The 16,295-nt window shown below is 40.8% G+C and overlaps 1 long non-coding RNA gene across 1 annotated transcript in view; it reads right to left on the reverse strand.

The window, feature by feature from the left end:
* The window catches only part of LOC110346556 (uncharacterized), an 88,389-nt gene that overhangs the window by 30,781 nt on the left and 41,313 nt on the right, over nt 1–16,295 (reverse strand). The window contains exon 2 of the long non-coding RNA XR_002390664.2: nt 12,560–12,713. This is a non-coding gene — a long non-coding RNA (uncharacterized LOC110346556). The remainder of the gene's footprint in view (nt 1–12,559; nt 12,714–16,295) is intronic.

The raw sequence follows: 16,295 nt of genomic DNA on the forward strand, positions 1-16,295 counted from the left end.
TTTACACGCTCTTAATTTGAACCAAGTCTCACCCACATCTTCCCAGGTGGTGGAGGAGGCCTGGAGATCCGCCCCATGTGATGCACCTGGACAGACCCACGTAGGTGGAGCCAGGGATCCCTCAGACCTGGACCCGGATGACAGTGGTTTCCCTGAGGCTCCAGCTCTCAGTGCATGGGCCTCCAAATACGGTCGCACGGCTGTTAGTATCCCAATTTTATGCTTACATTAACAGTTTTGAAGTCTTTGGTAATACAGATTGTTGATATTTCTCGAGATGTTTTTGCACTCCACATAGAACCTCTAAATTCTGAAACACAGTTACAGCAAACACACACGCACACTCTGTGCTCATTTACAGGCATCCAGGAAACACTTGCTTCCCACTCCACCCCCAGGGCCTTGGGGATGACACAGTTTAAGAGGTTAATGGTTCAGCCATGACAGCTAGGATTGTGTCAGCAGAAGAGCCCTCAGATGCAACAAATGTAGAAAAGGATTAGTGGTGTGAGGAGTAAGATTAAAGCAGCATTCAGTGAATGGATTGGAGACTCTAGCAAAGGCAATTCAGGAGCAGGTGAGAGGCATAGTTTCCTCTTGAAAATCACACAATTCCCATCGAAAGCATTATGTTTAAAGCCTCATACTCACTGCTAAGGATGTGAACAGTAAAATTAATGGGGAAAGCAGAGTTATTCTGCTAAAGAGACCCATTTGAAAGTGAAATAGAGGTCAAAGCCTCACTCTAACACGGAAATTGGAAACTGCCAGATGTTCCAATGCTATGGCATAGTTCAAAAAGGGCAGAATTGAAGGATTATTAACCATGCCAGCTGGCATTGTAGAATTTATGTTTGCTTTGTTATGTGAAATGTATAATCATAACAGAGACATTAAAACCTGAGTAGGTTCAAGGAAGGGCACACACTATAAATCAATTTTACTGTAATGAATAAATCTAACAGCAGAGGGCTCCCTTCAACACCTGGCAAATGCTCAAGGCAAATTCTGAATGGGGGAACTTTTCATTTTTTGATAACTTCTGGTTACAATTGAGAATTTCTATACAAAATAAATAGATCAACTATCTACTTTTATAAATGAATTACAGATGCAATATTTAGGCCTTCTGTTCCTAACCCTCATGTGCTTTTTGCTATTGAGAAACTTTATCCGACATTATAAATGCAATAATTCAAGGTGATCCAGGTGTAAGATAGCTCAAGACAGTAAGTTCTATAATTTCTAAGGTATTTCAGACTACCTACCTGATGACATAGACAGCACTTCCATATAAGTGTAATTTTTAACCTATAATCCCTGTATCAAATTGGACAAATTATAGACACAAGAGAGTTGTACTAGGTAATCAAAAATCTAACAACACAAGGCTTTGTGGAAAGTTGACATCTGGTTAAGCACCAAGATGTTTTAATATCAAATCAAAATCTTATTTATATTTTTGAAGGTAGTCTTAAAGTATCTTGAATCATTTACAGAATACATTACTCTATAAAGCAGACTGTATGCAGGAAATTATGTGTTTTCAGCCAGCTACTTTTAATTTATTATGAAGAATATGAGTAAAAGTAAGTTTTCCTTCAAAATGTTGTCATTTGACTTGCACAATGTCCCTATACAGTGACTTTTCAAAGGTCAGCTTTACTGTTAGGTGCATAAGACACTTATTTGTATACTGATTGATTTTTATTTAGATGCACACTTATGATGGCTTCTTTGTATTCATCAGGATCTATCATTAACTATACCAGGAGTTATCAAGCATCACGGGGAGAGTAAATTTAGCCTGGTGCCCATTTTTCTATGATCCCAAGATAAGCATGATTTTTACATTTTTAAAGAGCTAAAAGAAAATCCAAGAAATATATTTTATGACTTGCAAAAGTTATATGAAATTTAGAGTTGTGTCCATAGAGTTTCTACTTGCCTTCTTTCTTGTTACATGAGCATTTACCTTATACTCTCAGCTTTGCTTCTTGACCACAAAGCTCTTTATATTTTATTTACTAACTGTCTGTATACAGAAAAAGCTTGCTAATCTCAGGACAGTGCCAAACCTGAATACCATTCTTTAATGTTCCTTGGGTTGTTTCTAAAGAATTAAACACTTTGCTCCTTTAGCACTGGAAGCAGTTTGGAACACTGGCTCCCAAAATAGTCTGTACTTTGCCTCTACCTGGGTAGTTAACAAAACTATTGATGTTTGTCCCCAGCCCCCAATGTTTATGACTTAATTGGTCTGAGGTATAGGTATCCCCAGGTGCCTCCACTGTGCAGTCCAGGAACTTCTAACTTAGTGCTTGGTCAAACTCGTTCTCACCAACTTTGTCTGGGCCCATGCAGCCCTTGGCTGCCCCACAGACCACCGAGCAAACAGGTCACCACAGCTGCCCTAAACTCTCCCAGCTCACACTGTTTTCCATTCCCAATACCTCACGCTCCATTTCTTGAGCAAGTGGCATCCTCACCAACTCGACTGAAGAGATCAAGGATAACCCATCATCAACTTTGCCTGTTTTATCTCCTGAGTGGAATCCCACCTTAGGTCCATTGTTTTTTTTCTCCATCACTACAGTGGCAGAAAAAAGTCTCGAATCAGGCAGACCTGGATTTGAGTCCAGATGACTCAATGAACAAGATCTGTATCCTGGAGTTCATTATTTCATCAGTTTGAACATCAATGCCCTCAATCATGAAATGGGATTGATTAGAGATCTTTGTGAAGTTTAAATGAGATTGTCCGGCTGCTTACAGTGTGGTGCTCAGATTCATACTGTGGGTATCACATGGGTAGCAGTCAGGCCTTCAGAACCTCAGCTCCCACCCACCTGTGAATCAGAGTCTTCTTTGTAATTGCACCCCATAGCAGCTTGTGTACACATTAACGTTTGGGAGGCATGGTGCTAGGAAGCTTTCTGTTTCACTCCATACAAGGCTTTTACTACCCTTTCCACAATACTGGGTGCACATGATGTACCTGGATCTCTTGCAGGTGACTCTTATGTATGAAAAGAGATATGTTTAAGCTTTAATAAAAAGATCTGTCAGGGCTGGGGATGTAGTTCAGCGGCACAGCACTTGCCTGGCAAGCTCGAGGTCCTGAGTTCGATCCCCGGTACCATGTCAGCTACATATAGGATAATTTGAAACTAGAAGAGACTAGGGCAGGAGAAAGGTAGTTAAAAGCATGGGGTCACATCATGCAACTTAAAAGAAGATAGTCCCTGTGGGCCAGGGATTTAGCTCAGTGGTTTCGCTGCCTGCTGCACAAGTGCAAGGACCCGAGTTCGATCCCCGGTACCAAAAAAAAAAAAAGGAAGATAGTCCCTCTGAGCAGACATGAGTCCACAGGGAAAGCCCTCAGGAGATGAGACAGCCTTGTGAAATTCACAAATAGGTGATCCTCTGGATGACCTAGCTGCTTTCAGAACATGTGGCTTGTCAGACACAGCGGGGCTCGGACTGGTTGTCCTGGAATGCGATGTGGCAACCACAAGGCAGGAGAATTAGATGAGGTCCTGAACCAGGGTATAGTAAGTTGGAGCAAAAAGCCAGGATGAATTCCAGAAACTGCCAAGATGGTGGGAGGCACTGGGGAAGAGGTAGGATGGAAAGTAGACTTGGATAGAAAGTAGACTTGGACTTCTTAAGGCAGATTTCTGGAAGGACGTAAGATTTGAAACAAATCCCAACTGTTTATACAATTGAAGTACAGAGGTGAGGTAGGGTCAAGAACATGATGAGCATCTCTACTCTGAACCTCAAAATCTAAAACCCTTTGAAATCTGAAGCATTTGAGTACTGACATGATGCCCAGGGTAAATCCCACACCTGGCCTCATGTGACAGAAAGCAGTCAAGGTGTAGAAGGACTAAGCATACTGCATAAAATCACCTTCAGTCTGTGTATATGATGCATAAAAACATCCATGAATAGTGTTTAGACTTGGATCCCAGCCCCAAGGTACCTGATTATGAATATGCAAATATTCCCAATATTTTTAAGAAGTCCAAGATTCAAAATATTTCTAGTGCCAAGCTTTCCAGATACAGAATACTCAACTTGTCATTAAAATGTCAGAAATGGCTTTAAGAGAGATGATGTTCAGAGAATGGCACCAGACAGCTCTGTAAGGCAGGAAGAGTAATGGACCACAGGTAGAAAGAGGACTGGAAGAGAGTCAACCCATTAAGATGTGAATATGGGACCATTTTATCTTCTTCAAATAACTGTACCCAGCTATACTATGCCAAGCCCTCTTCAAAAACAACTGAGCCCCATTCTGGGTCTTTTCAGTCTTTTTATTTTATTAAGATATAATGTTATATTCCTTTTTATCTTCGCTTTCCCCACCCAGAGGTCTGGTCTTTATCTGATGCTTCCCCCTCCCTCCCTCTTCATGGGCTATCACTGTCGTGTTGGCCAGGACGTCATGAGGCAGCAGCCCTGCCCTTCACCACCACCCCTGCCTGTCTGTGGCTTCATGTGCTTCATACTTTCCAGCAGGTTCCTCTGGGGAGCAAATCTAGGCTCTGAGTAGCCTGGGCGCACCTCCGGCTAACCCAGCTGGCACTACTGCGTGGTATTTTAAAATCTTTCAGCAGGGGATTCTTCTAGAGACACTTCAGCCCATTAAAGAATAAACTATGGCACATTAAAATTTGTAAAAAGCTGTGGCTCATGCCTGTAATCCCAGCATTCTGAGAGGCTGAAGCAGGAGGATCACAAGTTCAAGCCCAGCTTGGGCAACTTAGTGAGACCTTGACTCAAAAATAAAAATTATAAAAAGGACTAGGTATGTAGTTCAGTGAAGGCTCTGGCTTCAATCTCTACTGCTGGAAAAAGTTATAGTTTATTGAACAGACAACAATTCATGAATGGTTATCTGAAGAACAGCATAAGGGGAAAGCTTTTACTGGGCAAATTTGAAAGCAGAGCAAAGAAATTACTCCACTGGTTTTAGTTTGAGGAATTATCTTACTCCTGCTTACGTAGGCACCTGTAATCGAGCTTCCATTCCTTTTTCTTTTACATTCTGTGTTAGGTTTACTTTTGCTGTAGTAGGAAGCAAGGGCATTACAGCCATCTCTCTCTAATTGCCTCTCCCTTAATTATGTGAACGCCTCCAACCACATCTAACCATTATCACCCATTCCTAGGTGCATGTGGGAGCCATGTAAGTGCCTCTTAAAGAGGGACATGTGTCCATGTAGAGGAAAGGGCCAATGAGAAATCCTATTGACCTCTCCACTTGGTAGTTTCCTCTCCAATATGCAAGTTCACTACATGCAGTTCTGTGAACACACACACACACACACACACACACACACACACACGCACACTACATAGCAGCTCTGAGCAGTTTCACAGCACTGTTATCTAAGCAGACAGGCAAACATCAAATGAAGTATCTGTGTATCCTTTTTCCATCCTCGAATTAATGAGTGAGTATCTTAGACTCCCTTCTCTCACCTTCAGCAGATAGAATAGAGGAAGTGAGCACCTCACTCCCTCAGTGGCTTCTCTTCCCATTTGATGTCAGCAAGGTTGAGGGGCTGTGAGGTACAGAGACCAAGCCGGCTGATGCAATATTGCTCAGGATGCCCTCCAAGGAGGCTGTGGGCCCCAGAAGGTGCAGTTCTTGGAGCTTAGAATGTAGAGTGCATTTGGGGTCTTCCTTACAATTCTGTGACACCAGGGAAAGGATGTCACTCATCCTCGATGTCACACTGTTATAAGACTAAGAATTATGTATTGGAGGGTGAAAGATAGTTGCTCAACTTTACAACTAGATAAGATATGAGATTTAACTGCAGAGCCCATCCTCCCTCCCGTCAGTTCGCAATACACCACTTAACCTACCCACTGCCTGAAAGCTTTTGGGCTAGAGAACTGCAGGAAAAAGCTAATGGCCCCATCTATAAGCACTCCATTAGCCTGTGCCAAGAATACACATGTCCTTTTTACAAGTTGATATAATCAGCCATAGTGCTGAGCAGAACTAAATTAACTTATCAGTTGAAAGCACCTCAATTCATTATGCTAAAGAGAAAACATGCAATCCATTCTCTGTTATCCTATGCATCTATTATGCCACAGTGTCTGACTTGCTGAACACCAGACAAACCCTAAGAGGCATGAACGCAACCAAGTAAATGAAAAAGGACCTTCACTTTGGGAACTCTACTCCACCTATGTCAGTATAGACACTGAGTCTATGACCAGGGCAACAATGCTTAAACCAGTTTCTTGTGCCTTAAGAAAGGTCAAACTGGAGATTGTCTTGACTAAACATTTATTTTAAATTACACCAGGTCTATAAAACCAAAGGAGAAAGAATATTCCACATTCACTAAACCATTTGATTCATCTCCAAAGAATGAACCAAGATCATTTGCAGATACATGTTAGAGACTGTACACTTGGTATTTACTTAAATCTTCAACATAGTGAATATTTATGCCATCCTTTGTTTTACTGGGGATTAGAAGACTAAACTGTGTGGATACTCAGCTCAGAAACCTGGGGCAGCCTTGTGCCCATGAGGTCCATAAATTCCACGGGATTAGACTTGAATTGAATTAGGGGCAATTCAAGTCAAATATCACTTTAGCAAACAAGTATTTATTTACTAAGCACCTGCTATGTGCTGAGAACTGTGAGGGCTTGTACTTCGGCACTCAATATGTCTTCTCTGTGAGCTAACGCGATGCTTTCTTTCCATTTTGTCTAAAGGTGCAGTACAGAGATGTAGTGAGCTGGCCAAATCTCACTGCCTTCTTCCTCCCTGTCAATGCATTGAGCTCTGTGGTCTAGGTCCAAGGTCTCCCCGTTCCTGCTTAATTGTAGCAGATATGTAGGATGAACAAGTTTAGAGATCTAATGTGCAGGGTGACTACAGTTAATAAAATTGTATTGTCTTAAGGAATTTTGAATAAGTACATTTTAGCTACTCTTGATAGAATTCATTTTGAGTTAGTACCACCAGGGAAATCCCCGCTTGCTTCTCTTGTCAGCAAGGAAGTAGGGAGAGAAAAAAGAAGATAAAGGTTAATTCTATCCCCCAGGTACATAGTTTTAACCCATAGTTTCTTGAAGTGGAATTAACATGCCATTCTCCAGATGTTCAATTTTGTAGGGCAAGGAGCCTCATAGAAATGTCCAAGTTTACTGTTAAAAAGCCATTATCAAGTATCTCATCATGGTTAGAGGATGCATCCCCCTCATTTTTATGCTTATCTTCTTCCTCTTGAGAAGGAATCCATAAATATTTAATGAATGAATGAATGAAAGGTTAAATTAGTGACCAAGGACAACCTGAGTGTTTCAGAGCCTGCCCGTAAGAACTAATATCCCACTTGGTGGAAAATATTCCCACTTGGTGGAAAGAAATAAAAGCCCCAAGAAAAGGTCTACAGCATTCAGTATGGAGTAGTGCTGCCTTAGATGCAAAGCTGTTAGCCAAGGGGTAACCTGTACATTTGGGACATCTAAAACATGCAGCAGAAACCACAGAAGCTGCTACACCTCAAAGGTCTTTTTATGAGAGAACAATGGAAGTTTAACCGGCTTCCTTTGTAGAAGTAGCTCAGTGCTGTTGTTACAAAGAATGTGAATTATTTTATTAAGAAAATTAGGAAAAAAATGGAAACAATGCTTTTGTACATAAGGAGGGGAAGGAGTTTGAGGGAAGTGGGATAAAATAAAATAAAACTTTTTGGGGGGGTACCGGGGATCAAACTCAGGTCCTTGAGCTTGCACAGCAGGTGGTGAAACACTGAGCTAAATTCCTGGCCCAAAATAAAATTTATTTTGAAAAAAGAAAAGAAAAGAGAGAAGGTAAACCATAGAGAAAGAGAAAAAGAGAGGAGGAGGGGAAGAGACAAAGATAGTCAGAGAGAGAGAGAGAGGTTTCTTTGGAGTCCATCTGAGAATGCAGTCATGAGACAAAGAGCATGGCTCTGTTTGGAAGATGGCACCAAGCTCAAACCAATGCCATATATGAGACATCAATTTTCTGCAAATGCCACTGAGAAAAAAATGAGTAACTTCCAATGGTTTGAAGTAGCTTAGTGATAACCAGGAGTGTGCCGTGTTCTTGCCAAGTTTATTTCAGAAATGGAAAAAGAATGAAGTGCAACAACAAAATTTATGTTCCCCCTTGATCCACAGCTAAAACAAGCTCTGGGGTGAGAGATTTATGTAATATCATTCTCTCAAGTGCTTTGTTTTCAAATATGTGCTTTCCTGCTCCAAGGAAACTGATATTTAGTAGAAAATGTGACAGTGTATAATCTAACAGATGGGCATTGTTATGACATCTGTGTTTTGCTTTAAAATGTTTCAGCACAGTTGTATTCATTTAAGTAGAGCCTTATTACTGCTATTGTTCTAAGCAGAAATTCCCACCCTCAGGAGTGGTTAGTCAGCTAGTTAGTAGTTAATTGAGAAGCCCACACTCTGGAGGGCAGCAGATGACTTCAGCTGCCATTCCTTTCATCTGTAGCAGAAGCTAGGAAGTTAGCATGAAGAATGTTAGAAACAGGCACTCACTGATGAAATTAATGACAGGTTAGGTATACAGATGAGCTAATAAAATGGTTTCAGGACACCGCTAACCTCAAAATAAGAATCTAACCAGGCCTGTGTCCTGTGCCCTGCTGCTACAGAAGATCAGGGGCATCCAGTTATCTGATGTCCACTCTCAGGGTAACCAGATCCTGCCTCCAGGAAACCGGTGTGTCTGCCCAGAAACTTCTATGCAAGAGCTGGTGAAGCACCTGAAGTCAGAGAACTAATACCTCCTCTGTCTCAGAGTAAGTGTGCACAGAAGCAGATATGTAGGATGAACAAACTGGAGATCTAGTGTGCAGCATGACTACGTTAATAAAATTGTATTGTTTTAAAGGAATCTTGAATAAGTAGATCTGAGCTACTCTTGTCATACACACACACAAAGTAACTGCTATGATCTGGATCTGAAATGTTCCCCAAGGTGCATGTGTCAAAGGCCGGGTCCCAGGGCAGCAGTGTTCCAAGATGGAGCTTTTGGGATGTGATTGCATCATAAGGGCTCTGACCTTGTCAATGATTGACCATTGATAGATTCATAATTTAATGGGCTGTCAGGAGGTAGTTGAGACTCTTGGAAGTGGGACCTAGTAGGAGGACATAGTTCCATAGGGTGTGACTTTGGAGGGTGTTTTTGTCCCTGGTCTTGTGCTTGCTCTCTTTCTCTTCCAGCCACTGTGAGGTGAGCAGCTCTGCTCTGCCCTACACTCTTACTGCCATCATATTTAGCCTCACCACAGACCTAAAGGCAATTGAGCCAGTGAACCATGGTCTGAACCCTCTGAAACTGTGAGGCAAAAAACATCTTCCCTTTAAGTTGATTTTCTCGGGTATTTTTCATAGTGACAGAAAGCTGACTACACAATAACTATGTGAGTTGATGGACAAGTTACTTTACCTCACTATAATAACCATTTTACTATTTGTATCTTATAACAACATTATGTGAACCTCAAATGTACACAATAAAATTTTTTAATGTAGGTGATACAAACTGGCCTGGCCCTAATAATCGATGTCTGTACATGATTCAGCATTTTGAGGTATCCTTTCATCCACCGCTGATATAAAGGTGGTGAGAGAGGAGCTAACCTTCACCTACAGCAAACTAGTTGGCATCTCCTATTATTTATCAAAAATAACTCGAGTTACACATTCACAAAATAGTGTAGATCAGTTCGTGATAGGCAAATAATTAAGTTTGACAGAGAGGTGATACTCCTTTCTAATCTGCCTTTGAAGTACTGAAAAGGTCAGCCCAAAAGAGGCTTCCTTGAGCACCAACCCCCTCAAGCCTGGACATTGAGTGACTACATTAGTTGTCAATGACAGAGACTATCCTTGCTCATTCCCTCTATCCCTCTATCGCATGGTTTATATTGCCCTGTGTACCAATATGTCTAGGGTACTACTACACAGGATTAGAGTAACGAGGAAGATCAGTGTATATTTTAGAAAGAATGTAATTCTACTAGAGTTACAGTTAATTTCCAGAAATGCCAAACGTGTAATCAACAGTTCAACACTAACCGTGTTAAACCCTAGCCATTGATAAAGCTTATATTCAGCAACTACACTTTCATGTGAGCCTTCACCCTTACTTTGGAAGCAACTCATCTGAAACCTTGAGCGCAGTGCTGTGAGATTCTGAGCAGAAGAGCCTGGTAAGTCTGACCCACAGAAACTGAGACAAGGGTATTTGATTCAGTGTTTAGAAGGTCTGATGAGGGTAAATTGGCTCATCACAACTAATCTATTAAAGCCTGTTTTCTAGAGGTCTCAAATATTCTACCAAGAGTTTCACCTCTTAATTTTTAAAGTATTGCTATCCTCACTTGGCAAATGAGTAAACGGCCAATTTTAAACATAACACTTCCTTTGTCATTCCTATAGTAGAATATGAAAGGCCAAAAGCCAAATGAGAAACCATAGTGTTAAGTGAAATAAATCAGACACACAAGCTTAAATATACCATGATTTCTCCTAATCAATAAACCCAAAATATAAGTAAAGAACAAAATAAAAGATAGATAATAGGAAGTAGGGAGATACAGCTTTCACAAATGGGAAGGGGGATCAAGAGATAGAGGGAGGGGTGGGGAGAAGGAGATGAAAAAAGTAACTAAGATGTTTTTTAAACATGTACAAATGCCCCACAAGGAATGTAACATTATGCACTGCAAACATGTACTAACAAAAAAAGATGAAAAAATGCCAAATAAAAGAATTTCTCTTTGAGTATATAGATTTGAAATCCAAAGAGTACTGGTAAATATCTTTAAAAATTAAATACCGATGAAAGGATTATAAAGAAAAATAGTGTGACCCGACCCACCCTTACCCATAGCCTGCTCTGATGATTTCTCCTAATAGTCACCCACACATTTCTACTATACACATGCTGCCGTTCTTTGCTGTTAACTTTACACAGCAATCTATTCCTTTCTAGTAGGAAGTTACAGCCAACAGACCTGCATAGCATGGTGCAGCCTGTTTCCATGAGAATGAGGATTAAGCAAAAGTCGTGTGTAGGGACAGCCCCTGTACCATGCAAGCTGAAGACTCTCCTGACACAAGAGTCCACTGGGAGGATCAAACTTATACAAAGAAGTTAGAATGTGAAGAGGAAGATTTTGAGAATTCTTTGGAGGAATCGATGCTGTAGCAACCATCCTGTCTGTACCCTGAGGGCAAGAATACAATGTCAGTTTCGATTTCTTTGCCTAAAGTCTGAAGACAGTGAGTTTCCAAGTGACCATCAGAGGGATCTGCATGTGGTACCTGCAATGAGAACACGGTAGACCTGAGCTGAACTCCTGCCCAGGGAGTCCAGAAGAACTGAAGCAGGCTGCTCTGGCAGGACACCCAGAAAACTGAGGCTGTGTTGGAAAGAAACTGCCCCCACCCAAGAGTGGGATAAAAGTCTGTGAAACTCAAGGATTAGACATAACACCTATGGTAGGTATGGCAGACTTAATCAAGGTGACCTCCAGTAAGTCATGGTCCAGCTGAGTGTGGACAAACATGTGACTTGCTTGTAGCCAACAGAATGTGGCAAATGCAATTGGATGTTACTCCCTTGATTACACTGTGCTCTGTGATAAGGAAAGGGATGTTACTCCCTTGATTAAGGAAAAACGTTGAGATGGTCATTTTCATCACATTACATTGCACTCCATCTTAATGAGCTGGATGCTCTCCTGTGTTTGAGAGAGTAAATTGCTATATTATTAAAGGGCCTGTGAAAGTAAAGCATAGCAAAGGACTGCAAGTGGCCTCTAGGAGCTGACAATAGTCATCAGCTAGCAGCCAACGAGAAATCAGGGATTCAATCCCACATCTGCCCAGAACTGAATACTCCAAGGACAAGGACTCCAAGTTCCAGAAAGGAATGCAGTTCATCTAACACTTTGATTGTAGTGTTATTTGACCCTGAATAAAAGAATCTGGTGAATCTAAACCATGGAAACTGAGATAATAAATGTGTGTTAAGTCATCAAGTTTGTAGTAATTTTTATGCAATAATAGAAAAATAATACAATAGGAAAATTGCTTTGTGGTAAAATAAGGAATCCTGCTTAGTGCCCAAGGGATCTCAAACAACAATTAATCATCTGCAATGAGAAGCTGATTGAGGAGTAGGACCGACAGTCAGGCAAAGGACAACAGGCACAACCCATCATATCACAGGGGTTGGAGAGACAGAAGTACTGAGGATAGCAGTCTCCAATGAACCCTCATGTCAGCCAAACCTAGAAAATCCAAAGCCCAGGAAAAATGTATTTCCTATCAAAGTGGTATATTGATAAAACAGCTTCCAGAGCCAGGGCAAACCCTGATTTGCAACATGCTCCAGTTTGTGTGGTATGAATCTCCCCACCATAACATTTCAAGCTACTGATGATTTAACAAACAGCTCACAGAATTCCTGATATTTAACAGTCAGCTTTTGGTAGCTATCACTCACCGCAGGCACCTCTACTCCCTCCAGCTTCACCTTCACCATGGGATGTCATCAGTTTGAAGAAGTGTGAGCACATGGCAGAAGCCTGGTTCTTCATCAACAGCCTTTGATGGAGAAGACTTTACCTCGAATGGCATTCACAGTGTTGGTTAATATCCTGGACAAGACATTTAGAGAATTGAGCCTCCAGGTTTATTTTTAACAGAGGATGTAGAACAGCCTATTATATAAGAGTGATTGAAAGGTCAAAGGATCTACCCTGATTTACTTGCGCGCCCACTCACACACACACACACACACACACACACACATAATGTGCTAACAAATGACTTTTCTCTGTTATTATTTAAAATACAGATAAAAATTGCCTAGCGTTACTTTTTTTTACAACTTTTAATATTCCCATCTCCTCAGAAAAGCCTTTGTGAGTAAGAAGCATCATATATTCTACACTTCTAAATACTCCTGTGTTCCTCTGCCTATCTGTGCTGCCGCTGCCTCTAGGAAGCCTCGGTGTTGAGCTTGTCTGTGAAGGCATACAGGAAAAGACTGCTCTGAGGACTCTCCGGAGAATGCCAAGGGAACCCATCAGATTTCGAAGGCAGTGGAACGCTCTGCCTTTGCCCACCTACACGGACCTGACAGCTAAATGGGAAGAGACATGGAAGCTGAACAGGGCTTTGTGCTTTTAGAAACTCACCAGGTGGAAAAGAGAAAAGAAACTTAATCCCTGGGTGGAGTCAGACTGCTGGGGCCAAAATGAATCTATCTGCATTATTTCCACTGAGAAGATTTTGGGTGTGTTATCTGGGAGTGGTTTGTGCAGTTACCATAAATTACTCTCTGGTAGAACATCTCTGAGGGTTTGAGGCCCTGAAATTTCCCTCCAGGTATACTGAGTTCTGGAGGATTGTTGTGGATTGCCTACATCAGACATCTGGACCTGAGCAGCTGTTGTTTCTTGTTACAGTGCCGCTTCTCAATCAATAGTCACCTCTCCATTGATTCCTTCCAAGTAAAACTCTGGCAAAAGAAACACTGCTCACTAGAAGGAGTTTGAAAGTACTGAGTCTGGCACTCATATGTCTGTATTACTCATCGTTCATGTTGCTGGACCTGCTCTTAAAGTAAGAGAGGTTTATTTGGCGCGTGATTTCAGGGGAGTCAGTCCTTACTTGCTGGGCTGATTCCAAGGCAGAAACAAGGGAGAAGAGATAGTAAACTGAAGCTGCTATATTGATGGCTGCCAGAAAGCACTGCACAGGGTCAGTGTGCCCACAAGACATGTATTTTCCAGAGGCCTCCATGGACCACCTCCAACTGGGCCTCCTAGTAGCACATTCATCTATGACCACCAGTGCCTTTTCCCATGGTCCAGGCATCTCTCCAAGGAGCCTTTTCATCCTCAAGTTGGGTTATATGAAATTGTTATTACTTCTCAAAAGATCCCCATGTTAAGTAGCCCCTAATACTTTCGACTCACTAGAATCATAGAGAGCCTCCGAGAATATGCAAATAAATAAGTTTTCCTTCAATTTCAGGAAATCCTAGGAGACTCTGACACTCCTACATGAATCTCTAAGTATTCATTGATCTAGCAAACAGTTTTATGCACAAGTACAGTCACTGGAAAGTACACATGTGCACACGGTCTCTCTAATTTCCATCCTTTGTTACCAGTACATTTTAAAAAGCTTTCTCCTACACATGTTGTTGATTTTCATTATTCTATTTTTAGTTTCTTTTGCAATAAGTTTAGAGTGTTTCAGTTTCACAGTAAGCATACATACACACCATATGGAAACCCTCTGGATTTGCGTCAAAGCAAATGGAATGCAAATGAAGATGTGCAAATAATTTCCTGGTCTATAAAAAGCTAATAAGCTTTTTGACTCATTGCCAAGTAGCAAAGTTACAATACAACGTACTTAGAAATAAAACATACGCGTTTCATACCATTCTTGGTGTGAAAAGTCATTCAATATGCCAATTATATGCCTTATATTCAGAATCACTTATTTTTTTTAAGTAGGTTTTTAGTTTAGTTTAGTTTTGTTTTGTTTTACTGGGGATTGAACTTGGGTCCTTGTGCTTGTGAGGCAGGCAGAGGCACCACTGAGCTAAGTCCCCAGCCCCTAAGTAGCATATTCTTAATAAAAATTGTTTTAAAAGATTCTGCCAGTCTAGAGTATCTCCTATAAAATTCTTAAAAGTCTATATAGGGGAAATGTCATAGGCGGGTTCCATTTGTTTTACACACACATGGTTTATAACACCTTGAGCGTATAAGAATCACTGTGGCACTTGACAATTATGCAGCTGCCCTGATTCAGTGGCAGGCCTATTAAAGCATTGGACAGGAAGTGATATTTTGTTTTTGTTAGTGTGATTTTAGTTTTCATTTTGAAGTAATATTGAATTTATAAAAATTTTGCGAAGATATGGAAAGCCCTCAGCTTTCCCTAATCTTAACCTCTTACAGAGATATCAGTGAAAATTTGTCAAAACTACAAATTAGCATTGTCATATTACTACTTATTAAACTAGTGATTTCATCAATTTTTTCACCAATGTTTTTTTTCTTCCCTAGGTTCTAGTTTAGGGCACCACATTGTATTTAGTCATTATATGTCCTTAGTCTCCCACAACCTATGAAAATTTCCTAGTCTCTTGTTTTTCAAGACCTTGACACTTTCAAAGAGGTCAGGTATTTTGCACATCATTTCAATTTCATTTCTAAAATATTTTCTGATGGCTTAGAGGGAAAATACTCCCAAATGGCTGGATACTGGTATGAATTAGAGGGAAGTGTTGAAAAACTCTGATGGAAATGGAATGGATATGTCAACGATGACAACATTGACCAATAATCTTCCTGAAAACAATATAAGGAAAGGCTTTGGAGACAGTCATGGTTTTATTTTCGGATGTGTCAAGTTTGAGGTGTTTCAAGTGTTCCAGCTAGAGCAACTTAACTAATGGTTGTATCTCTATACCTCATTCTCAGAAAAGGAGGAAGATGAAGGCAGAAACTATGGAGAAAATGTTGACACTCAGACCAAATGATTGAGCAAGATCACTCAGGGTGAACTGCAAAACTGGAGAAAAGAACAAATATAGTCAGAAATTTAGACAAAATTTAAGGTTTGTCTAGAGTAAGGGGAACCAGTAAAGGAGAGAGAAGAAAGGAGATGTGGTCTAAAGGCTAAGAGCAGATGTGATTGGCATCTAGATCATAAAAATTATAGAGTTCAGACAATGGAGTGGTCAACTGTATCAGTGCTATAGTCATAAAGGTGAGGAGGTTTCTAAGGATCAAAAGAGGCAAGAACACTTAGATCCAGCTCACTTCTGCTTCCAAGAATACAAAAGTGAACATAATGTGGTGTTTGGAGAAGAAGCTAGGGTAGAAGAGAGATATTGCTTCTTTTTTTCTTCTTGTCCCCCTCTTCCTCCTCCCCCTCCTCCTCTTCCTCCTCCTCTTCTTTCTCCTCCTCCTTTTTCTTTCTTCTTGTTAGGATCAGGGAGACTGACAAACCAAATGGTTGGAGTTAAGAAGGCTCACAAAAGGCTGACTAGGCCAATTGGGTGTCTTACCTTTTAAGTGACTTTTATAGCCCAAATGCTAATTGAAAAGTTATTGAAAAAAAGTGGAGGAAGTGGAAATTCTCAATGTGCTTTGGGTGAAGGAAGATCTGCAAGAATATAGTGAGGAATAATAAAGAGAGGATATTCACAT

Source organism: Heterocephalus glaber, unplaced genomic scaffold, assembly GCF_053883595.1.
Source record: "Heterocephalus glaber isolate CG9 unplaced genomic scaffold, H.glaber_assembly_v1.0 deba00000896, whole genome shotgun sequence".
NCBI lineage: Eukaryota > Metazoa > Chordata > Mammalia > Rodentia > Bathyergidae > Heterocephalus > Heterocephalus glaber.